At 46.7% G+C, this 24,648-nt stretch overlaps 1 long non-coding RNA gene across 1 annotated transcript in view; it reads right to left on the reverse strand.

Moving 5' to 3' along the window:
- The window catches only part of LOC147103392 (uncharacterized), a 59,526-nt gene extending 35,420 nt beyond the window's left edge, over positions 1 to 24,106 (reverse strand). The window contains exon 1 of the long non-coding RNA XR_015072949.1: positions 23,958 to 24,106. This is a non-coding gene — a long non-coding RNA (uncharacterized LOC147103392). The remainder of the gene's footprint in view (positions 1 to 23,957) is intronic.
- Between the last annotated feature and the right edge of the window lie 542 nt (positions 24,107 to 24,648).

Raw genomic sequence — 24,648 nt, forward strand, 5'->3', positions numbered from 1 at the left:
CGCCTCCTTTGAAACTGGCATGGAGGCGGGTTGGGGGCGGGATGGGTTCGTGCCCCCCCGATTTCGAGGTTTTAACCCCCCACATGCCTCCAATCCCACCTCCACGGCCCAATGAAAATCCTGCCCAATGTTTCGGGTCGAGGACCCTTCGTCAGAATTGGAAAAGGTTAGAGATGTATCAGATTTTTAAGCAGGGGCCGGGAGAGGGGGGAGGGGAGGAGAGAACAAAGGGAAGGTCTGTGATAGGCTGGAAGGCAGGAGAGATTAAGAGACAAAAGGGATGATGGTGCAAGGCAAAAAGAGAGGTAATTGGACAAGTTAAGAAACAAAAGATGACTCTAGATGAGTTGTGAATGGCGATGGCAGAATCATCAACTGTGTGAGAAAACAAGGGGAAAATTTTTAAAAAAATATGGGGCCGAGGTTCTGGTCTGAAATTGTTGAACTCGATGTTGAGTCCAGAAGGCTGTAAAGCACCTAATTGAAAGATGAGGTGCTGTTCCTCGAGCTTACGTTGAGCTTCGTTGGAACAATGCAAGAGGCCAAGGACGGAGAGATCAGAGTGGGAGTGCAGCAGAGAATTAAAGTGACAGGCGACCGGAAGCTCGGGGTCACGCTTGCGGACTGAACGGAGGTGTTCTGCAAAGCGGTCACCCAATCGGCGTTTGGTCTCCCCAATGTAGAGGAGACCGCATATTTCAGGGTAGTTGACTGAATGAATTTGAATCAGTACAGCGTGAATGGTCAATGTAAATCCATCCTGGGGCTGCCACCCCAATTGCATGCACCACATTCATCAGGCATGACTGACACAAGCCCATGCCATGTCCGTACTGCTGCATTGTGCGTGGAGTTTTATTATTCATTTCTTGCCCAAGCCAGTTTTTGCGTGTGTTAACGGGTCAGAAATCAAAGTAAGGCAGGTACGTGGTGGAATAACAAACCCTCAGTGGCGGCTGGTGCCCAGTTGGCCAGGAAGCAAAATCATGTGGCAACGAGCACCGTGCTGTAAAACAAGCAATTGCTGTCCCACACAGTGGAATATACTCGTGAGTAAATGCTGAATAGGCAGGGATCTACCTCTGTGGGGTATGGTAGCATAGTGGCTATGTTACTGGACGAGTAATTCCGAGGCTATGAGTTCAAATCCCACCATGGCAGCTCGGGCATTTGAATTTAATTAATTAGATAAATCAGGAATTAAAAAAAGTAGTTAGTATCAATAATGGTGACCATGAAACTACCAGATTGTCATAATAAACCCATCTGGTTCACTAATGTCCTTTAGAGAAGGAAATCTGTTGGTCTGGCCTTATGTGACTCCAGACCCCCAGCAGGACTCTTAACTGCCCTCTGCTACTCAATTGCATTGAAGAAGGTAGCTCAAGGGCAATTAGGGATGGGCAATAAATGCTGGCCTTGCCAGCAATGCCCACATCCCAGGAATGTATGAAATAAAGCACTCAGGTCTCCACCTCATTTAGTTTGAATTCTGGGAGGTTGGCACCCACGAGCTCCCAGCCTTTGCACTGCTAAACCCAGCTCCCTTTTCACAGTGGCAAAATCATAGGAGGCAGTTTTCCCTGGGACAATGAAGTTGGACCAAGCTGTGTAGACAAAGGGAGCCAGAACATGAATGCCGTGTCTCCCAGAATCCAAACTAAACAGGTAAATGACTGACGTGTCCCTAAGTATAAACATTACTGCCCTTCTCTCCTCAAGACACTGAGACGCTCCTTAAAACTTACAATCTTTGACCAAGGTTTTGGTCATCTGTCCTAATATGTGGCTCAGTGTCAAATATTGTTTGATAATCGCTCCTGTGAAGTGCCTTGGGACGTTTTACTCCATTAAAGGCGCTGTATAAATACAAGCTGTTGTTGATTGTAGCACCCATGCTGCTGCCCTGTCTGAGACCAGGTATCTCAGCAAAGACTGTGAATCAAACCAGGGTTCTTCTAGCCAATAGGCACACTACTGCACCCAGAGGGTTGTGGGGGTCTGGAACTCACTGCCTGAAAGGGTAGTAGAGGCAGGAACCCTAACCACATTTAAAAAGTACTTGGAGGTGCACTTGGGATGCTTTAACCAGCAGGGCTACGGACCAAGAGCTGGGAAGTGGGATTAGGCTGGATAGCTCGTTGTTGGTCGGCGCGGACACGATGGGCCGAAATGGCCTCCTTCCGTGCTGTAACTTTCTATGATTCTTCTATGCACTGGGCAGACTTCTGACCAGGCCATTGCAGAGCACAACATTGAGAAGAGTTTGGTTGGGGGGCGGGGGGGGGTGGTGTTTCCAGATGAGTGTTTGTGGATCCATTGCTCCATACAGTCACTACCCATACTAGTGTATTTATGGAATTTGAATGTCCAGGAGACTGACACCTCACCCTCAGGATATTATTCTAAACACTGATAGTTCCCAGGTATGGCTATGCTGTAATGCAACAACTCACTTATTTGCTCAGCAGCCCTAGGCTAGGGAGGGGAGAAGTTACCCAGAATTCACGCTCCTAATTGTTATCCAGTGACTTCTGCTAAACCACTTTATACTGCAACAAAAACATAAAATGCTGGAAATACACAGCAGCTAAACCCGCACCTGTGCAGTGAAAAGACAGGTTAACATTTTGGGCAGAACCTTTCAGAACTGTTCTGAGGAAGGATTCTGCCCAATACGTCAAGTTGCATTTGTTCTATGTAAGAGTAGAAGGGTAAGGACGTCTTACTGCAATTATATAGCGCCCTGGTGAGACCACGCCTAGACTATTGTGCACCGTTTTGGCCTCCTTACCTAAGGAAGGATATACTTGCCATAGGGGGAGTGCAACAAAGGTGCACCAGACTGGTTCCTGGGATGGGGGGATTGTCCTTTGAGGCAGATTGAATAGACTAGGCCTAAATTCTCTAGAGATTAGAAGAATGAGAGGTGATCTCATTGAAACATATAAAATTCTTACAGGGCTTGACAGAGTCAATGCAGGGAGGTTGTTTCCCCTGGCTGGGGAGTCTAGAACCAGGGGTCACAGTCTCAGAATAAGGGGTCGGCCATTTAGGACTGAGATGAGATGAAATTTCTTCACTCAGAGGGTGGTGAATCTTTGGAATTCTCTACCCCAGAGGGTTGTGGAGGCTCAGTCGTTGAGTATATTCAAGATGTGGAGATGCCGGTGTTGGACTGGGGTGGACAAATGTAGGAAGTCACACAACACCAGGTTATAGTCCAACAGCTTTATTTGAAATCACAAGCTTTCGGAGCGCTGCTCCTTCGTCAGGTGAAGTGAAGAGAAGCATATAGGCACAGCATATATAGTCAGAGAAAACTGCCAGATGCTTACAGGTAATCTTTCTAACTGCCCTTTATCACACCTCGGCAGAGAGATAATCACAGCAATCAAAGGTGTGAATGGTGTCCAAACAGGTCTGACTGACAGAGCAGGCTCGAAAGGCCAAATGGCCGACTCCTGCTCCTATTTCTTATGTTCTTATGCTCTCTCTGCGGATGATGTTTGGCCTGCTGCATATGTCCGCATTTTATGCTTTGGTTTCAGATATCCACCATTTTCAGTTGTTTTGATTTATTTTTATTCTCTTTATACTGATGTTCGTTTAGCTCCAATTCCATGAAATTAGCATTCATGAGCCACGCTCAACGTTTGCAGCACTCCATTTGGTTCCCTTATCCTGGTAGCACAATCACAGGCCCAGTTTTCCCCGGGTCTACAATTTTGCTGTCGGGGGAAGGGAACTGACTTTATTAGTGGCAACACTAGGAGCCAGCTCACAGATGCCAATCTCAAGGCGTTAGTTTTGGCTCAGTCGTAGCTCCCTCACCTCCTTCAAGTCAAAAGGGTCACGGGTTCAAGTCCCGGTCCGTGAAACTTGAGTATGTACTCTGGGATGATGGTTCAGTGCAGTACTTAGAGCGTGCAGCGCTGCCGTTGGTGCTGCCTTTTGGATAAAGATGTTAATCTGAGGCCCTGTCTACCTTCTCAGGGTGGACATTAAAATATCCCATGAAAAATTTGAAGAAGCGGGGGAGGTCTCCCAGTGTCCTGGCCAATATTTATCCCTCAACACAACATCACTAAAACAGATTATCCCATCATTAATCCCATTTCTGTTTGTGGGACCTTGCTGTGAGCAAATCGGCTGCCACATGTCCCTACATCACAACAGTGACTACATTTCAACGGTGTTTCATTAGCTGTGAAGTGCTTTGGGATGTTCTGAGGTTGTGGAAAACACTGGATTATTGCTAGCCCTTTCACCGTGGCTCACTTGGTAGCACCCTCGCCTCTGAGTCATTGAAGGTCGTGGGTTCAAGTCCTGCTCCAGTGACTTGAGCACAAAAATCTAGGCCGACACTCTAGTGCAGTGCTGAGGGAGTGCGGCACTGTCAGAGGTGCCATCTTTAAACTGAAACCAGCTCAAGTGGATGTAAAAGATCCTAAGGCACTATTTCAAAGATAGAATCAGGGCGAGTTATCTCAGAGTGTCCTGGGCCAATATTTACCCCTCAATCAACATCACTAAAACAGATTAACTGGTCATTATCACATTGCTGTTTGTGGGAGCTTGCTGTGTGCAAATTGGCTGCCACATTTCCTACATTACAACAGTGACTACACTTCAAAAGTGCTTCATTTGGCTGTAAAGCACATTAGGACGTCCAGTGGTCGTGCAAGGCACTATCGAAATGCAAGTCTTTCTTTAAGAACATAAGAACATAAGAAATAGGAGCAGGAGTCGGCCAATCGGCCCCTCGAGCCTGCTCCGCCATTCAATAAGATCATGGCTGATCTGATCCTATCCTATTCTTTCCCAGGATCCAATTTAAACAAGTGGTTGTATAAGAAGTACACCCATCCCAGTGAGAACAGGATTAGGCTTCACTGTAATGCCAGCCACCATAAAATAACGTTTCAATACTCATTGCCTGAACTCACATGTGAAAAATGGCCACTTAGATGCAGTAATCGGGGGCAGTCAATTCTTGTGGAATCTCACCCCTAGCGACACACAGCATCGTCAAGAGAAGGGGGCTAAAATGGTGGGGTACAAGCTTTTTTTAAGGCTCATTTTTTGAAATCATGCAACTTAGTTGGACCATTTGGAATTTCCTGTCGAGTTTATGGTGTAGGATTAAACTAACTATTAACAGTTAGCATTTTCAATGGTGAGAATGAGAATGTGGAATACAAAACTACAATTATTCTATACTTTCTAGTAAGTGTATCATTTGAGCATTAAAAATGCTTCACAGTAGTGTCAGAGGGCTGCACCTTCTGGGTGGATTGAATTGCATCAGCCCAGAGAGCTTGACTGAGCTACAAAGAGAAGTAGAAACATAGAATGGTTACAGCACAGAAGGAGGCCATTCGGCCTGTCGAGCCTGCGCCGGCTCTCTGCAAGAGCACTTCAGCTAGTCCCACGCCCCTGTCCTTTCCCCGTAGCCCAGCAAATGTTTTTCCTTCAGATACCTATCCAGCTCCCTTTTGAAAGCCGTGATTGAGTCTGCCTCCACCACCCTTTCAGGCAGTGCATTCCAGGTCCAAACCACTCGCTGCGTAAAAAAGCTTTTCCTCATGTCGCCTTTGGTTCTTTTGTCAATCACCTTGAATCTGGGTCAAGGATGTCTCAGAGCGGCTGCAGAACATTTTGGAAGGGGAGGGTGAACAGCCAGTTGTCGTGGTGCATATAGGTACCAACGATATAGGTAAAAACCAGGATGAGGTCCTAAAAGCTGAATATAGGGAGTTAGGAGGTAAATTAAAAAATAGGACCTCAAAGGTAGTAATCTCAGGATTGCTACCAGTGCCACGTGCTAGTCAGAGTAGAAATAGAAGGATACTTCAAATGAATACGTGGCTAGAGGAATGGTATCAGGGGGAAGGATTCAAATTCCTGGGACATTAGAACCGCTTCTGGGGGAGGTGGGACCAGTACAAAATGGACGGTTTGCACCTGGGCAGGGCCGGGACCGATGTCCTAGGGGGAGTGTTTGCTAGTGCTCTGGGGGAGGGTTTAAACTAAAATGGCAGGAGGTTGGGAACCTGAGCGGGGAGACAGAGGAAAGGGAAACAAGGATAAAAGCAAAAGACAGGAAGGAGAAAAACAAAAGTGGCAGACAGAGAAATCAAGGGTTTAAATCAAACATGGCCACAGTAAATAATAATTCTAAAAGATCTAAGAGCGTTAAAAAAACAAGCCTGAAGGCTTTGTGTCTTAATGCGAGGAGCATTCATAATAAAGTGGATGAATTACCTGCACAAATAGAGGTAAACGCATATGATATGATTGGGATTACGGAAACATGGCTCCAGGGTGGCCAAGGCCGGGAACGCAACATCCAGGGGTACTCAATATTCAGGAAAGATAGGCAAAAAGGAAAAGGAGGTGGGGTAGCATTGCTGGTTAAAGAGGGGATTAACACAATTGTAAGGAAGGATATTAGCTCTGATGATGTGGAATCTGTATGGGTAGAACTGAGAAATACCAAGGGGCAGAAAATGTTAGTGGGAGTGGTATATAGACATCCAAACAGTAATGCGGAGGTTGGGGATGGCATTAAAAGGGAAATTAGAGAAGCGTGCAATAAGGGCACAGCAGTTATCATGGGTGACTTTAATCTACATATAGATTGGGCTAAACAAATTAGTAACAATACTGTGGAGGAGGAATTCCTGGAGTGTATACGGGATGGTTTCCTGGACCAATATGTTGAGGAACCACCTAGAGATCAGGCCATCTTAGACTGGGTATTATGTAACGAGAAAGGATTAATTAGCAATCTTGTTGTGCGAGGTCCCTTGGTCGGAGCGATCATAATATGATCGAATTCTTCATTAAGATGGAGAATGAAGTCGTTGACTCAGAGATTAAGGTCCTGAATTTAAATAAAGGAAACCACGATGGTATGAGGCGTGAGTAGGGTAGGATTGATTGGGGAATGTCACTCAAATGGTTGACGGTGGATAGGCGATGGCAAACATTCAAAGATCGCATGGATGAACTACAGAATTTGTTCATCCCAGTTTGGCATAAAAATAAAACAAAAAAGGTGACTCAACTGTGGCTAACAAGGGAAATTAGGGATAGCATAAGATCCAAGGAGAGGACATATAAATTGGCCAGAAAAAGCAGTAAACCTGAGGATTGGGAGCAGTTTAGGATTCAACAAAGGAGGACAAAGGGATTAATTAAGAGGGGGAAAATAGAGTATGAGAGTAAGCTTGCAGGGTACATAAAAACTGACTGTAAAAGCTTTTATAGATATGTGAAGAGAAAAAGATTGGTGAAGTCAAGCGTAGGTCCCTTGCAGTCAGAATCAGGGGAATTTGTAATGGGGAACAAAGAAATGGCAGACCAATTAAATACATACTTTGGTTCTGTCTTCACAAAGGAGGACACAAATAACCTCCCAGTGATGCCGGGGAACATAGGGTCTAATGAAAGGGAGGAACTGGTAGAAATCAGTATTTGTAGGGAAATGGTGTTAGAGAAATTGACGGGATTGAAGGCCAATAAATCCCCAGGGCCTGATAATCTACATCCTAGGGTACTTAAGGAAGTGGCCCTAGAAATAGTAGATGCATTACTGGTCATCTTTCAAAATTCGATAGACTCTGGAACAGTACCCATGGATTGGCGGGTAGTGAATGCTACCCCACTGTTCAAAAAAGGTGGTAGAGAGAAAACGGGGAATTACAGACCGGTAAGCCTGACATCGGTAGTAGGGAAAATGCTAGAGTCCATTATAAAAGATGCAATAGCAGAGCACTTGGAAAACAGTGACAGGATCAGACAAAATCAACATGGATTTACAAAAGGTAAATCGTGCTTGACCAATCTACTGGAATTTTTTGAGGATGTAACTGGTAAAATAGATAAGGGAGAACCAGTGGATGTGGTTTATTTGGACTTTCAAAAGGCTTTCGATAAGGTCCCGCATAAGAGATTAGCGTATAAAGTTAAGGCACATGGGATTGGGGGCAAGGTATTGACTTGGATAGCGAACTGGTTGGCGGACAGAAGGCAAAGAGTTGGAATAAACGGCTCTTTTTCCGAGTGGCAGGCAGTGACTAGTGGGGTACCGCAGGGATCGGTCCTTGGACCCCAGCTATTCACAATATATATTAATGATCTGGACGAGGGAACTAGATGTAATATCTCCAAGTTTGCAGATGACACAAAGCTGGGTGGGCGTGTGTGCTGTGAGGAGGATGCTGAGAAACTCCAATATGATTTGGACAGGTTGGGTGATTGGGCAGAAGCATGGCAGATGCAATATAATGTGGATAAATGCGAGGTTATCCACTTTGTTGTCAAAAACAAGAAGGCAGATTATTATCTGAATGGCAATAGATTGGGAGAAGGGGAAGTGCAAAGAGACCTGGGCATCCTTGTGCCCCAGTCGCTGAAGGTAAGCATGCAGGTGCAGCAGACGGTTAAGAAGGCAAATGGTAAGTTGGCCTTCGTAGCGAGAGGGCTTGAGTACAGGAACAAGGATGTCTTGCTGCAGTTGTACAGGGCCTTGGTGAGACCACATCTTGAGTATTGTGTGCAGTTTTGGTCGCCTTATCTGAGGAAGGATGTTCTTGCCATGGAGGGAGTGCAGCGAAGATTCACCAGGCTGATACCTGGGATGGCAGGAACGACGTATGAGGAGAGATTGGATCGATTGGTCTTGTACTCGCTGGAGTTTAGAAGAATGAGAGGGGATCTCATTGAAACTTATAAAATTCTAACAGGACTAGACAGACTAGATGCAGGAATGATGTTCCCGATGGTTGGGGAGTCCAGAACCAGGGGTCACAGTCTAAGGATAAGGGGTAAGCCATTTAGGACAGAGATGAGGAGGAATTTCTTCACCCAGAGAGTGGTGAACCTGTGGCATTCTCTACCACAGAAGGCAGTAGAGGCCAAGTCATTAAATATATTCAAGAAGGAGTTGGATATATTTCTTAAGGCTAATGGGATCAAGGGATATGGGGCAGGGACAGGGTACTGAATTTGGATGATCAGCCATGGTTGCATTGAATGGCGGAGCAGGCTCGCCGGGCCTAATGGCCTACTCCTGCTCCTATCTTCTGTGTTTCTATGTTTCTATCTGTGTCCTCTGCTGCTCGACCCTTCCGCCAATGGGAACAGTTTCTCTCTATCTACTCTGTCTAGACCCCTCGTAATTTTGAACACCTCTATCAAATTTCCTCTCAACCTTCTCTGCATGAAGGAGAACAACCCCAAGTATATGCTGAGCAGGGGATGGAAAATCACGGGGGGCGTGGGGGTTGGGTGCAGAGCGAGGGCTGATACTGCAGTCCTAGCGATAGAAACCCCAAAATTTCTCTTGTTTTCTGGTGTGGAAATTCTGGTGATCTAGGTTGGAGGAAGAGGAATTTGAACGGAACCCAGTTCCACAGGGTGTCTGCCTCTTTATGGCCCCAGTGGGGAATTCTAACTGGGGGGCGGTGGGGGTTTGGGGGTGGGGGGGCCACCAGTACCTTCTTCATCCTAACCTCACGGGAAGAGGCCAGGATGGTGGCATGAGTTGTTGCTGTTGTTGTTGATCTGAAATGCACTGCCTAAAAGGGCGGTGGAGGCAGATTCAATAGCAACTTCCAAAAGGGAATTGGATAAATACTCAAAGGGGAAATTGTTTTACCTGGCTATGGGGAAAGAGCAGGGGAGTGGTATTAATTGGATAGCTCTACAAAAACCCAGCACAGACACGATGGGCCGAATAGCCTCCTCCTGTGCTGCATGATTCTATGGTAGCAAACCAACATAAATGGAGTATTACAGCAGCAGTGGGAGACAGGTGAGAGCTGACTACAGTCAGTATATGGCCCAGAGGGACAGGGAGAGAAAGAAAGACTTACATTTCTATAGCGTCTTTCACGACCTCAGGACATCCCAAAGCGCTTTACAGCCAATGAGGTACTTTTTGAAGTGGAGTCACTGTTGTAATGTAGGAAACGTGGCACCAATTTGCGCACAGCAAGCTCCCACAAACAGCAGTGTGATAATAACCAGATGTAGTGATGTTTTAGTGATGTTGATTGAGGCATAAATATAGAAGAACTCCCCTGCTCTTCTTCGAAACAGTGCCATGGGAACAGGGCGTAAAGTAGTGCAATTTCAGGTGTTCAAAGGAAAGCCCCAAAAAAGTCATTCTGACAGAAAAAAAAGGAAGAAAGACTTGCATTTCTATAGCGCCATTCACGGCCACCGGACGCCCCAAAGCGCTTTACAGCCAATGAAGTACTGTTTGAAGCGCAGTCACTGTTGTAATGTAGTCAAGTAGTCCTTCGGTGGTGTAGTAAAGGAAGTGGTGTCGCTTTGAAAGCTTCCAAAGATCTCGTATTAAGAGGTCGGGGAATTGCTGTCTTTTTTGCAATTGGCACTGCATTAGTCACACATCTGACACTGTACCATGTATAATCACATGGACATATATAGGGTCTACACCCACAAAGGCCCCATTTGGAAAACCAGTCAGCCCCCTGCATTGCAGTTATACTACTTGTGTATTCAAATGTCTGGAAACAAAGAGATTATTTTCCACTAGCACATTATTGTGAGGGGCAAAGATCTTGTGATTTTATTGCCTTAGGGTAGCGGGAAGCATTAGCATCTTGAATGTTAACACTTTTGTAGAAAACAATACGAAAAGCTAATATACACATTGAACTTTGAAGGGAAGTGTCAGTGAGTCACATTAAACAAACTCAATTTACAATGGGAAGTTTAAGAATGTTCTTGTCAATCCAAGTGCTCTTTACATTAATTAAAACATTTAAATAGTAAATGTTATTTGACCTCACACATACCAGTCTAATACCAGTCTGGCACTCCGATCACAGGGGAAAATAAAGATCTTCAAATACTTTTAGTCTGAGGACACGTCACTCCCCAATATTCATTTTTCATCAAAAGGTATTTGACGAGTTTTATTTCAATTAAAAAGACAGAACACTTTCAGGCTGGCAGGCTGTAACTTGTGGGGTAGCGCAAGGATCAGTGCTTGGGCCTCAGCTATTCACACTCTACATCAATGATTTGGATGAGGCGGCCAAATGTAATATTTTCACTCAGAGGGTGGTGAATCTTTGGAATTCTCTACCCCAGAGGGCTGTGGAGGCTCAGTCGTTGAGTATATTCAAGACAGAGATTGATAGATTTTTGAATATTAGGGGAATCAAGGGATATGAGGATAGGGTGGGAAAGTGGAGATGAGATAGAAGATCAGCCATGATCTTATTGAATGGTGGAGCAGGCTCGAAGGGCCGAATGGCCTACTCCTGCTCCTATTTCTTACTATGTAATGACAATACTAATGTGGCTCTTTTGACTTTTCTCCCTCTCCAAACAAAGGTCAGTTTACCAAACAAGACAGTGTCCCTTTAAATCTGCAACGTTTTCGGTTGTCTGATTTAAATAGAAAGGGGGAGAAATTCATTATAGCCCAGGAATGGGAGGTAACTTTTGAAAAGATTGAGAATTAGCGCCAGGCGCTAATGCTTCAGACTGCACGCAAAATTCAGTCGCATTGCACAAAGAAAGGATTGGAGCACGAAATCAAATGCTAATGGCCGAATTCAGTGGCGTTAAACTCAAAGCGCTGACCAATTTCAGGTGCAGTCTAATCAAAAGTCATCATTGACACAGGCTCTTTCAAGCTCTTAAAGGGAGGTTCATTGATGCTGCAGAACCTCATTCTCATCATTGCTAGCTGTGTAGCTGTCTCAGCCAGCAGCAGCAGGTCAAGGAGAACGAGCCGGACGACTCAAGCAGCTGTAATGATGGCAGATCCACGCCTCAGGGAGAGAGCCCGCAGATTCTGTGACTGTGCATTGGAGGCGTTGGTGTCCGCTGTGGAAAGATGGAAGGCGGTGCTCTACCCAGCAAGTGGCAGGAGTCCCTCGCCGCAAGTCTTTCACTCCTGTCCATCTCCTCCTCCTCCGCCTCTCCCTCTTCCTCCTCCTGAGGTAGTCCCGCCATCCCTGATGGCAAAGGTTGGGCCCTCATGATGGTCAAGTTGTGGAGCATGCAGCAGATCATGACGAAATGGGACACCTGCTCAGCCGAGTACTGGAGGGCTCCTCTCGAGCGGTCAAGGCCGTGGAACCTTTGCTTGAGCTCGATGATGTTCCTGGTGGTGGCATGGCTCTCATTATATGAGTGCTGGGCAGGAGTGTTGGGGATGCGGAGGGGAGTCATGAGCCAGGTGGAGAGTGGATACCCCTTGTCTCCGACCAGCCAGCTGCAAGCTTGACGTGGAGGCTGGAAGAGTGCTGGCACACTGGTCTGACGCAGGATGAAGGCATCATGGCTGCTGCCAGGATAGCAGTCATTCACATTGAGGATTCACTGTGTGTGGTCGCACAGCAACTGCACATTAAGTGAATGGTAGCCTTTGTGGTTACAGAAGATCTCAGGATTGTTATGCAGTGCCCACAAAGCCACGTGGGTGCAGTCAATGGCGCCCTGCACCATGGGGAATCCCGCTATCCTGGCAAAGCCACATGCATGCTTGTCCTGCTTCTCTCTGGTGATGGGGAAGGAAATGTAGTCCCTTCTCTGATTGTAGACTCTGTGAGCTCCCAGATGCAGCGATGGATCCCGAACTGTTAGCTATATCTCCTGTTGCAGACTGGAAGAATCCACTGGCGAAGAAATTGAGGGCGACTGTGACCTTGACTGCCACTGAGAGAGCCGTGGTCGCCCTAATCTGAGGCTGGAGGTCTGGTTGCAGGAGGTGGCAGAGTTCAGTGACCCGTTTCTTACTGAAGCAAAGCCTTCTAATACACTGCTCCTCACTTAATCAGCAGTGAAACAGCACTAACCTGACAGCTGCGACTCATTACTCATGGTCCCTTTAAGTAGCGCCCCTGGAGCCAGCATCTGTCTGCTTTTTTAAAATTCATTTATGGGATGTGGGTGTCGCTGGCAAGGGCAGGATTTATTGCCCATCCCTAATTGCCCTTGAGAAGGTGGTGGTGAGCCGTCTTCTTGAACCGCTGCAGTCCGTGTGGTGAAGGTGCTCCCACAGTGCTGTTAGAGAGGGAGTTCCAGGATTTTGACCCAGCGATGATGAGGGAACGGCGATATATTTCCAAGTCACGATGGTGTGTGACTTGGAGGGGAACTTGGAGGTGGTGGTGTTCCCATGCACCTGCTGCCCTTGTCCTTCTAGGTGGTAGAGGTTGCAGGTTTGGGAGGTGCTGCCGAAGAAGCTTTGGCGAGTTGCTGCAGTGCATCTTGTAGATGGTACACACTGCAGCCACGGTACGCCGGTGGTGGAGGGAGTGAACGTTTAAGGTGGTGGATGGGGTGCCGGTCAAATGGGCTGCTTTGTCTTGGATGGTGTCGAGCTTCTTGAGTGTTGCTGGAGCCGCACTCATCCAGGCAAGTGGAGAGTATTCCATCACACTCCTGAGTTGTGCCTTGTAGATGGTGGAAAGGCTTTGGGGAGTCAGGAGGTGAGACACTCGCCGCAGAATACCTAGCCTACCTAGGAGTGCTTTGGAATAGTCGAGTCTAGAGGTAACAAAGGCATGCATGAGGGTTTCAGCAGCGGGTGAGCTGAGGCAAGGGCGGAGATGGGTGATGTTACGGAGGTGGAAATAGGCGGTCTTAGTTATGCTGCGGATATGTGGTCGGCAGCTCATTTCAGGGTCAAATATAACACCACACTTGTGAACAGAAACCCAACAAACCATGCTGTGGATGGCCAGCATAGAAGGGTCACAATGATCATTAAGAGTTAAAACAAACTCTTTGACTCCCCTGATGTATCACCAAGTTTAAGCACCGAGTGGTTGTGCTCTATAGACTAGGGAGGCCCCAGGTTCAATCTATGGTCTACACTAAGTTAGCTCATCTCAATGAATGTGCAGTTGCCTGTAATTGGCCTCAGTGACCATTCAACCCAATCCCTCCAATGTACCATGTACAATTACATTGCCCTGACCTCCAACTAACCCAGTCCAAAATTCCTGAGAAAGGTGAATTATACTCCAAACAAGCTTCCTCCGTATATTCGTGTCATGCACCAAATAGCATACCGCATGTTTAGAACTAGTTAATCATCTCGTATCGGGCATGCGGACGATGTGACCCGTCCATCGGAGCTGATCGAGCGTGGTCAAAGCTTCGATGCTGGGGATGTTGGCCTGAGCGAGAACACTGACGTTGGTGCGCCTATCCTGCCAATGGATTTGCAGGATCTTGCGGAGGCAGCGTTGGTGGTACCTCTCCAGTGCTTTGAGGTGCCTGCTGTACATGGTCCATGTCTCTGAAGCATAGAGGAGGGCGGGTATCACTACTGCTCTGTAGACCATGAGCTTGGTGCCGGGTTTGAGGTCCTGGTCTTCAAACACTCTCTTCCTCAGGCGAACGAAGGCCTCCGCAAGATCCTGCAAATCCATTGGCAGGATAGGTGCACCAACGTCAGTGTTCTCGCTCAGGCCAACATCCCCAGCATCGAAGCTTTGACCACGCTCGATCAGCTCCGATGGACGGGTCACATCGTCCGCATGCCCAATATGAGATGATTAACTCGTTCTAAACATGCGGTATGCTATTTGGTGCATGACATGAATATACGGAGGAAGGCAGTGTTGGACTTGGTCATCGACGTCTGCCCTTGTTGACAGTAGGCTCCCGAGGTCATCTACAACTTCAATCTCATTTCTTGCCAAATAACAATCAACTTACTTTTTAGTGGAGTTTGGGGCACTATGGTGGAAGTCTCTTCCACACAGCAATCATTTCTGAGGAAAACAACTCCAATGTTGAGTGAGGGAAGGATCAGGATTGAGTGACACCCAATACACTCCAGTAACTTGACACCGCTCACTCTCGAGTGTTGGCTTGGTTCAGTGGTAGCTGCCCTGCTTCCAATCAGAATATTGTGGATTCGATCTTCACTCCAGAACTTGAACACAACCTCGGCTGACAGTTCAGTACAGTACCAGAGAAGTGCTGAATTGTCAGGCGGTGCAGTCCTTTGGACAAGATGTCAGGTTGAAGCCCCATCTGCCTGTTTCAGTGGAGAGTAAAGATCCCACGGCAATATTTGAAGAGGAGCAGGTAGTTTTCCTGCTGTCATGACCAACATTCCTCCCTCATCCAACACCAGCCAGCAAGAGATTAATTGGTCATTCTTCTTGTTGTTGTTTGCGGGACCTTGCTGTGCACAAAATGACTGGCACTTTTATCGACACAACGGTAACTAAACAATGTAAGGATGCTGCCAATGTAGCAGTAAAGGACGAGGCAGTAGCGATATTAGATAGGATAAAAAAAGATAAAGAGGAGGTACTTAAAAGTTTGGCAGTCCTCAAAGTTGAAAAGTCGCCCGGTCTGGATGGGATGCATCCTGGGTTACTAAGGGAAGTAAGGGTGGAAATTGCAGAGGCTCTGGCCACAATCTTCCAATCCTCCTCAGATATGGGGGTGGTGCCAGACGACTGGAGGATTGCAAATGTTACACCCCTGTTTTTAAAAAGGAGAGAGGGGATAAACCCGGCAACTACAGGCCATTCAGCCTAACGTCGGTGGTGGGAGATCTTTTAGAGACAATAATCCAGGAGAAAATGTATTGGCATTTGGAAATGTGTGAGCTCATAAATGAACGTCATACATATCGTGTTTGACTAACTTGATTAGTTAGTTAACACCTTCAGGAGAAGAGGGAAAGGGAGATAAACTAGCAGACAACAAAAAAAAATACCTGATCTATGATTGGATTTTGAATGAAACGTGCTCTGTAAAACAAAGGTATGATTCGCTTCTAGGGGAAAGAAGTTGGACATTATCGGCTGAAAATTCAGTAGCCTTAGCGCCTCATTTGAGGTGCTAGAGGGCCTTGCGCCGGAGTTATGGCCAGTAGTGAAATTCCCTGGGGCCCTAAATTGGCGTTGCTCCGGTAGCGCTGCGCCGGCACCGATGACGTCATCGGTGTGCGCAGCGTCCCGGTTGCCGTGGTAACCCGCCCGAACTCCGAAATTGAGTTGCGGCCGCCTCGCCCATGGCAGCCGCAACCAGCGTTTTGTCAGAGGTGCCTTACTGCAGTTAGCGCCGGCGCATTAAAGGCCCCGCGGCGGCCGGCCGCTTTCCCGCCGGCCGCCTGCCCGCAGCTCCCTCCCCGGACTTCTCTCCCCCCCCCCGGAACAGATGCAAGCCCGGCACTTGTCCGAGGTGCCGGGCTCATTTTTAAGCAGATTTGCGCGGGCCGCGGCCGGGTGCAGGCAGCTCCTCCTTAACGGAAGGAGGAGGCCTGCACTTCCCCAGCCTGCCGCACCGCATCGGGTGCCGCATCGCCGGAATTGCGGCGCGAAACGGCAGTTAGCGCCCTTTTCCAGGCGCTAAGACCCTTCAGTAGCGCCGGCAGCCGTTTGGGCGCGGCGCCACTGAATTTTTGGCGCGCGCAGGGGACTTAGCGCCGGCACTAATTTCCGGCGCTAAAGCCCTGGCTAAGCCAAAACCCAATTTCTAGGCCTATATATTGCTACCAATACCAAACAAGTTGATTTAGGTTGAGTCAAGTTATCACCTTGCTGTTTCACTGTAAAGATGCGATGATTTAAATGCTGGTAGCTGGCCACCTGTCCACTATTTGGGTTTTTTCAAAGCAGCTCTGTTCATTTAGATTCAACTGATCTCACTTCTGTCGTCCTGCGTCGAGCTGGATTTGAGTGAAAGGAAGCACCCATCAGCTTATAGTGATGTCAAGCGTGAAGGGCCAAAGGTTGAAAAATTACCTTCACAAGCAATTCCACTAAACGAAACACTGAAAGAATGGAGCTTTGTCCCAACCTGAGTGATGCCGTCCGTTCCACTTAAGTAAATCTCTTTTAACCCTTTCATCAGCTCCACAAAAAGCTCATTAGATCACTAACTTCTGCTTCAAGTTCAAAATGGTATAGTAACAAAAACCCCAACTGAAACACTAGGAAAAAAAATACAGACTGAAAATGCAAACCCATTTTTAAAAGAAGATTCCACCCGTTATTTTACCTACTGTCTTTCCCTTTTCTGAAGGCACAGACTCCTTGCTCAAGTAAATAAGAACATAAGAAATAGGAGCAGAAGTTGGCCATTTGACCTCTCGAGCCTGCTCCGCCATTCAATAAGATCATGGCTGATCTTCTACATCATCTCCACTTTCCCGCACTATTCCCATAGCCCTTCATTCCCTTAATATTCAACAATCTATCGATCTCTGTCTTGAATATACTCAACGGCTGAGCCTCCACAGCCCTCTGGGGTAGAGAATTCCAAAGATTCACCACCCTCTGAGTGAAGAAATTTCTCCTCATCTCAGTCCTAAATGGCCGACCCCTTATTCTCAGACTGTGACCCCTGGTTCTAGACTCCCCAGCCAGGGGAAACATCCTCCCTGCATCCAACCAGTCAAGCCCTGTAAGAATGTTTCAATGAGATCACCTCTCATTCTTCTAAACTCCAGAGAATATAGGCCTAGTCTACTCAATCTCTCCTCTTAGGACAATCCCCCCATCCCAGGAATCAGTCTGGTGAATCTTCGTTACACTCCCTCTATGGCAAGTATATCATTTCTTAGGTAAGGAGACCAAAACTGTACACAATCCTCCAGGTGTGGTCTCACCAGGGCCCTATATAATTGCAGTAAGACGTCTTTACTCTTATACTCCAATCCTCTTGTAATAAAGGCCAACATACCATTTGCTTTCCTAATTGCTTGCTGTACCTGCATGTTAACTTTCAGTGATTCATGTACAAGGGCATCCAGGTCCCTCTGAACACCAACATTTCCCAATCTCTCACCATTTAAAAAATTCTCTGCTTTTCTATTTTTCCTACCAAAGTGGATAACTTCACATTTCTCCACATTATATTCCATTTGTCATGTTCTTGCCCACTCACTTAGCTTGTCTATATCCCCTTGAAGCCTCCTTGCATCCTCCTCACAACTTACATTCCCATCCAGCTTTATATCATCAGCAAACATGGATATATTACATTTGGTCCCCTCATCCAAATCATTGATGTAGATTGTGAATAGCTGAGGCCCAAGCACTGATCCTTGCGGTACTCCACTAGTTACAGCCTGTCAACCCAAAAAAAATTTGTTTATTCCTACTCTCTGTTTTCTGTCCATTAACCAATCCTCGATCCATGCTCGTATATTACCCCCAATACCATGAGCCCTATTTTTGTTTAATAACCTCTTGTGTGGCGCCTTATCGAATGCTTTCTGAAAATCAAAATACACCACATCCACTGGTTCTGCCTTATCTATTCTGCTAGTTACAACCTCAAAAAACTCTTAACAGATTCATCAAATACGATTTCCTCTTCATAAATCCGTGTTGACTCTGCCCAATCCTATTATTATTTTCTAAGTGTCCTGTTACTACATCCTTATTAATAGATTCTAGCATTTTCCCTACTACTGATGTCAGGCTAACTGGTCTGTAGTTCCCCATTTTCTCTCTCCCTCCTTTCTTAAACAGTGGGGTTACACTTGCTACCTTCCAATCCGCGGGAACCATTCTAGAATTGATGGAATTTTGACTTACTACTCTTTTTGGTAACATTATAAGTCTTTCCTTTGATCTAATACTATCTTTAACTTCTTTTGTTAGCTGCGGTTGGACCACTTTTCCTGTGGAGGTTTTGTGCCTTAAGGAAATGTATATTTGTTGTAAATTATGTATTAATTCTTTAAACACTAGCCATTGCTTCTCTACCATCATACCTTTTAATGTAGTTTCCCAATCTACCTTAGCCAACTCGCCCTTCATACCTACATAGTTTAGATTTAAGATCCTAGTTTCATATTTAGCTAAATCACTTTCAAACGCAATATAAAATTCTATCATATTATGGTCACTCTTCCCTAAAGGCTCCTTTACTACAAGGTAATTAATTAACCCTTTCTCATTGCACAATACTAGATCTAAAATAGCCTGTTCCCTAGTTGGTTCCTCAACATTCTGATATAAAAAACTATCTTGCATACATTCCATGAATTCATCCTCCACACTATTACTGCAAATTTCATTTGCCCAGCCTATAAGTAGATTAAAGTCCCCCATGATCACTGTATTACCCTTGTTACATGCACCTCTAATTTCCTGATTAATACTCTGCCCTACATTACAACTAATGTTTGGGGGCCTATAAACAACTCCCACCAATGTTTTCTGCCCCTTGCTGTTTCTTAGCTCCACTCAAACTGATTCTACTTCTTGATTGTCGGTGCTAAGATCCTTTCTCTCAACTGCCTTTATCCCATCCTTTATCAGGGGTACCTGATTGTTTCCATTTTGCCTAAAAGTTAAGTATCCTGGATAATTCAGTTCCCAACCTTGGCCACATAGCAACCACGTTGCCGTAATGGCTATTAGATCAAACCTATTCATTTCTATCTGCGTCATTAATTCATCTATTTTGTTGCAAATGCTTCGTGCATTCAGATACAGTGCCTTTAGCTTTGACTTTTTTCTATTTTTCCCTAATGTCACCTTAGTCACTGATGCCCTATTACCTTTGTTACTCTCTCTGTCCCTTCCTGACCCACTCTGCCTATTTTTACCCAAAACTCTACTTGCTCTGGAGCCTTGACATTTCTCTTGCTGCTTTTAAATTTACTCTTTCCTGAATCCTCCCACCCCCTTCATTAGTTTAAAGCCCTGTCTACTGACCTAGTTACTCGGTTCGCCAGGACACTGGTCCCAGCCCGGTTTAAGTGGAGCCCGTTCCAACAGAACAGCTCCCTCCTTCCCCAGTACTGGTGCCAGTGCCCCATGAACTGAAACCCCTTCCTCCCACACCACTCTTTGAGCCACACAGTTAAACCTGTTAAACAGTTAAATCTGTTTGTCCCGATGCCAATTTGCACGTGGCTCAGGTCACAATCCAGAGATTATTAGCTTTGAGGTTCTGCTTTTTAATTTGGATCCTTGCTCCTCAAACTCCCTCAGCAGAACCTCATTCCTAGTTCTACCTATGTCGTTGGTTCCTACATGGACCACGACAACTAGATCCTCCCACTCCAAGTTCTTCTCCAGCCACGAGGAGATGCCTTTAACCCTGGCACTGGGCAGGCATCACAACCTTCAGAACTCTTGGTCACGGCTGCAGAGAACAGTATCTATCCCCCTGACTATACTGTCCCCTACCACAACTACATCCCCTTTCACTCCCCCCATTTGAATGGCCTCCTGCACCATGATGCCATGGTCAGCTTGCTCATCCATCCTGCAGGCTTTTCCCTCATCCACACAGGCAGCAAGAACCTCATACCTGTTGGACAAGGGCAAAGGCTGAGGCTCCTCCAGCACTGCACCTGGGGTCCCCTTACCTGCCTGAGTTGCGGTCACACTCTCCTGTCCCTGACCACTAATCAGACCTGTACCTAACCTCTACCTAACCTAAGGGGTGTGACTGCCTCCTGGATCAAAGTGTAGAGGTAACTCTCCCCATCCCTGATGCCAGGCAATGTCTGCACCTCAGACTCCAGCTCAACAACTCTGAGCTGAAGTTCCTCAAGATGCAGGCATTTACTCCAAACGTGGTTGTCCGGGATCACAATGCTCTCCACAAACTCCCACCTGCTGCAGTTGCTGCACACCACCTGCACTGCCATCCCTATATGACCTTGTTTTATTTAATTAAATGTAATTAAATTTGTAATTAGGTAACTTAGCTTACAGTGTAGTTTCTTGACTACTTACTTGAGCTAGATTAAGTTAAGGGTACTGAAATTAAATATCTACCTGTAACACTAAGCACTACAAGTAGTGTAGGCAAAAAGCAACAACTCCTTACCCAATACTGACCAGAAATTCCCACTCTTTCCAAGTTCTCAAATAAAATACTCTGTTTAAGTACACTCCGTTTTAATCCTGCTCTGTACCCTCCAGTACCTCAGCAAGTGACATTCTACAATAGTGAACCTAGACAGCTCCAACACTCAAGAAGCTCGACACCATCCAGGACAAAGCAGCCCACTTGATTGGCACCCCATCCACCACATTAAACATTCACTCCCTCCACCGCCGGCGTACCGTGGCTGCAGTGTGTACCAGCTACAAGATGCACTTCTTCGGCAGCACCTCCCAAATCCACGACCTCTGCGGGCGCATGGGAACACCACCACCTCCAAGTTCCCCTCCAAGTCACACACCATCCTGACTTGGAAGTATATCATCATTTCTTCATCGTCGCTGGGTCAAAATCCTGGAACTCCCTCCTTAACAGCACTGTGGGAGCACCTTCACAGCAGCAGTTCAAGGCGGCGGCTCACCACCAGCTTCTCAAGGGGAATTAGGGATGGGCAATAAATGCTGGCCTTGCCAGCGACGCCCACATCCCGTTGATCAGCAGGCTATTCAACAGTGGGGCATCCAATCCAAGCCCTATCCTCTTGTCCCAATCAGGGCACATTCACACTTTCCAGGAGGGATCACTCGATAGTGGCTAGCAGTGGGAAGGAACCACAATGATCAATTCCAGCATCCGCAGTATTTTGCTATTGCTTCAATGATCCTCCCCTGCCTAATGCACGAGCACGGAGGATAATCGCAGCTCCCATACCAACACCTCGGCTAAGATTAGCTAACTCAGCATTGATGGGGAATAAACCATGAGTGTTCCTGGTCATATGGTTAAGCTGCCCACTGGATAAACTCACTGAGTCATTGGGGGAACTTTGGGGAATAGCAATTATAAAATGTTAAAAATGGAATTACAAAATGGTACTTCTATAATTCATATATACTAATTTGTGGAATCAAAAACAGCAACTATATATCATAGGGATAATTTTGCATGGCTCCATTGCTGGTATGAGCCTCGGGTCAGAGAATATAATGTTATAGCTCTATTTCTGACTCACACTCGAGTCTAGCTCGACTCCACGCCAACAACAGAGTCTCACAAAATTACCCCCTATATTTGAAATTGTTGAAGTGCTATACTAGTCCTGAGCTTTTTCCAATGTTCTCCCTTCCTCTGTTTAAGTCAGTGACATCTTCTGGACATAGAAACATAGAAACATAGAAGATAGGAGCAGGAGTAGGCCATTCGGCCCCTCGAGCCTGCTCTGCCATTCAATGAGATCATGGCTGATCATCCAAACTCAGTACCCTGTCCCTGCCTTCTCCCCATATCCCTTGATCCCTTGGGTGTCAGCAGCCCTCCAGTACCTCACCCAAGTGCTTATTCTTTCCCGTGAACCTAACCTGTGAGCGAAGGGGAGGGCGGCTACCAGATCTACACACACACTTTCCAGCAAGGATCACTGGGAGCTCGGTCTGCATTTCTCTCTGCACAGCACGGGAACACTGTGAACATCCATCTAATGACTGAAGAAAACATTGGCATTCAGATAGGCTTCTTCTTCTAAAATGCACACGCCGCCGGGTCTGAATCCCAGAGATCTGGAACGGAGAAAAAAAAAACACAAGCTGGGCCTTAAACTGACTGGCTACATCCCTGGGGTGAATGTAACGATAGTACATGTGCTGGCAGAGTGAGCAACACAAGCCGGTGTGCCCGCTTCTTGTAAACCACTGGAAGTTGCAGTTGCTTCTTGTGGGGCACCAAAGCAAAAATGAGCAAAGGAACAAGCGTTGGAATGCACACTGCATGATTCCGCTTCAAGTATTGCTTACATGGAAATGTACTGTGTGACATGGCTTTTTGTTTGACTTGAGTCAGTGAGTGAGCAAGGGGTAAAAGAGAACATTAGAAGGGCTGTACTTAGGGACAACCTCTGAATGATCACCACAATCCCTCTTCTGAACCCAGTGATAATACTTCCAGGGCAGTTTCTTCAAACCTCACTCAACAGCTTGAGGTTATGGAATTCTCCCACGTGCAGCCTCTCCTTTGGATTTCTTTTTATTCCTTTATTCATTCACCGGATGTGGGCGTCGCCAGCAAGGCCAGCATTTATTGCCCATCCCTAATTGCCCCCAAGAAGAAGGTGGTGAGCCGCCTTCTTGAGTACAACTGAGTGGCTCGCTGGGCCATTTCAGAGGGCAGTTAAGAGTCAACCACATTGCTGTGGGTCTGGAGTCACATATAGGCCAGACCGGGTAAGGACAACAGATTTCCTTCCCTAAAGGACATTAGTGAACCAGATGGGTTTTTATGGCAGTTTCATGGTCACCAGGCCTCTGGGTTACTAATCCAGTGACATCACTGGTTCTACCTTCTCCTGCAAGTAAACTTAAGAACATAAGAAATAGGAGCAGGAGTCGGCCATTTGGTCCTTTGAGCCTGCTCTGCCATTCAATAAGATCATGGCTGATCTTCTACCTCATCTCCACTTTCCTGCACTATCCCCATATCCCTTGATTCCCAAAAATCTATCGCTCTCTGCCTTGAATATACTCAACGACTGAGCCTCCGCAGCCCTCTGGGGTAGAGAATTCCAAAGATTCACCACCCACCGAGTGAAGAAATTTCTCCTCATCTCAGTCCTAAATGGCCGACCTCTTATTCTGAGACTGTGACTCCTGATTCTAGACTCCCCAGCCAGGGGAAACACCCTCCCTGTCAAAATAAGATCACCTCTCATTCTTCTAAACGCTAGAGAATATAGGCCTAGCCTCCTCAATCTGTGATTGAGATTTTGGAGGTAACAGGAGCACATACAGTGCGGTGCTCCCTCAGCACCGCACTGGAGTGTCAGCCTGGCATTTTGCGCTCAAGTCCCTGGAGCGGGACTTGAACCCACAACCTTCGGACTCAGAGGCGAGGGTGCGGCCCACTGAGCCACGGCTGACACATACGCTGCAGGTTCGTCATGTGACTAGATGTGTAACTCTGGTGGGCACAAGACCTGTTAATCAAGGTTCCCAACACTTCCAGTCTCCCCCGGGAAAGAATCCTCTAATATCTATCTATTGTAAAGATAGGTGCAAAATAAGTCACCTTCCCAAAGTTATTACCTGATTAATGCGGAGTTCCAGGTCTGTATATGAGTCCTCAAGTACGTGTTGTACAGAAGTACCTGTTTAAACTACCAGCTGTCGTTTTATTGCACAATTTGTTTTTCCTCCACAGCAGAGAGTGGATTAGGCAAGTAGAACAAAGCAGAGAGGTGCAGCCATGAACCTGATAACCATTTATATTGTATTGCCTCAGAGTAGGTCGCAGGATCATGCCTAGCCAAGAGAGGCGTGCGTAGCGCCAGGGGCAAGTCACAGCATGAAATCTGAGGAGTTTACCACTGACAATGGGAGGTTGGGTTTTGGGGTGGAGCAAACAAAGCATAAATGAAACAGGACAAAGCTGATGGAAAGTCTGATCATTGAAATCTCTGCTCCGCACACAGTTCCACCCCTCACAATCCCCCCCTCCTCCTCCTCCTCCCTCCCCTCCCCTCCTCCTCCTCCTCCCTTCCTCCCTCCCTCCCTCTCCTCCTCCTCCTCCCTCCATCCCTCCCTCTCCTCCTTTCCTGGTGTGCTGACTGTAATACAATCCTGTCCAATGCATGCACTGCTTTGGGTCAGGGGTCAGTGTTAATGCTAGGGAGATCGAATTCAGCCACCGCTCAACTTAATCCAAATTGAATTCAATCCCCAGTGTAAAAGGGGGGAGGGGTGGCGGTCGCTGAGAGTGGTGAAGGGCTGACGCGTC

The sequence above is a fragment of the Somniosus microcephalus genome, chromosome 20, assembly GCF_052327205.1.
Source record: "Somniosus microcephalus isolate GS21.2 chromosome 20, FLI_Smic_1.0, whole genome shotgun sequence".
In the NCBI taxonomy this organism is placed as follows: Eukaryota; Metazoa; Chordata; class Chondrichthyes; order Squaliformes; family Somniosidae; genus Somniosus; species Somniosus microcephalus.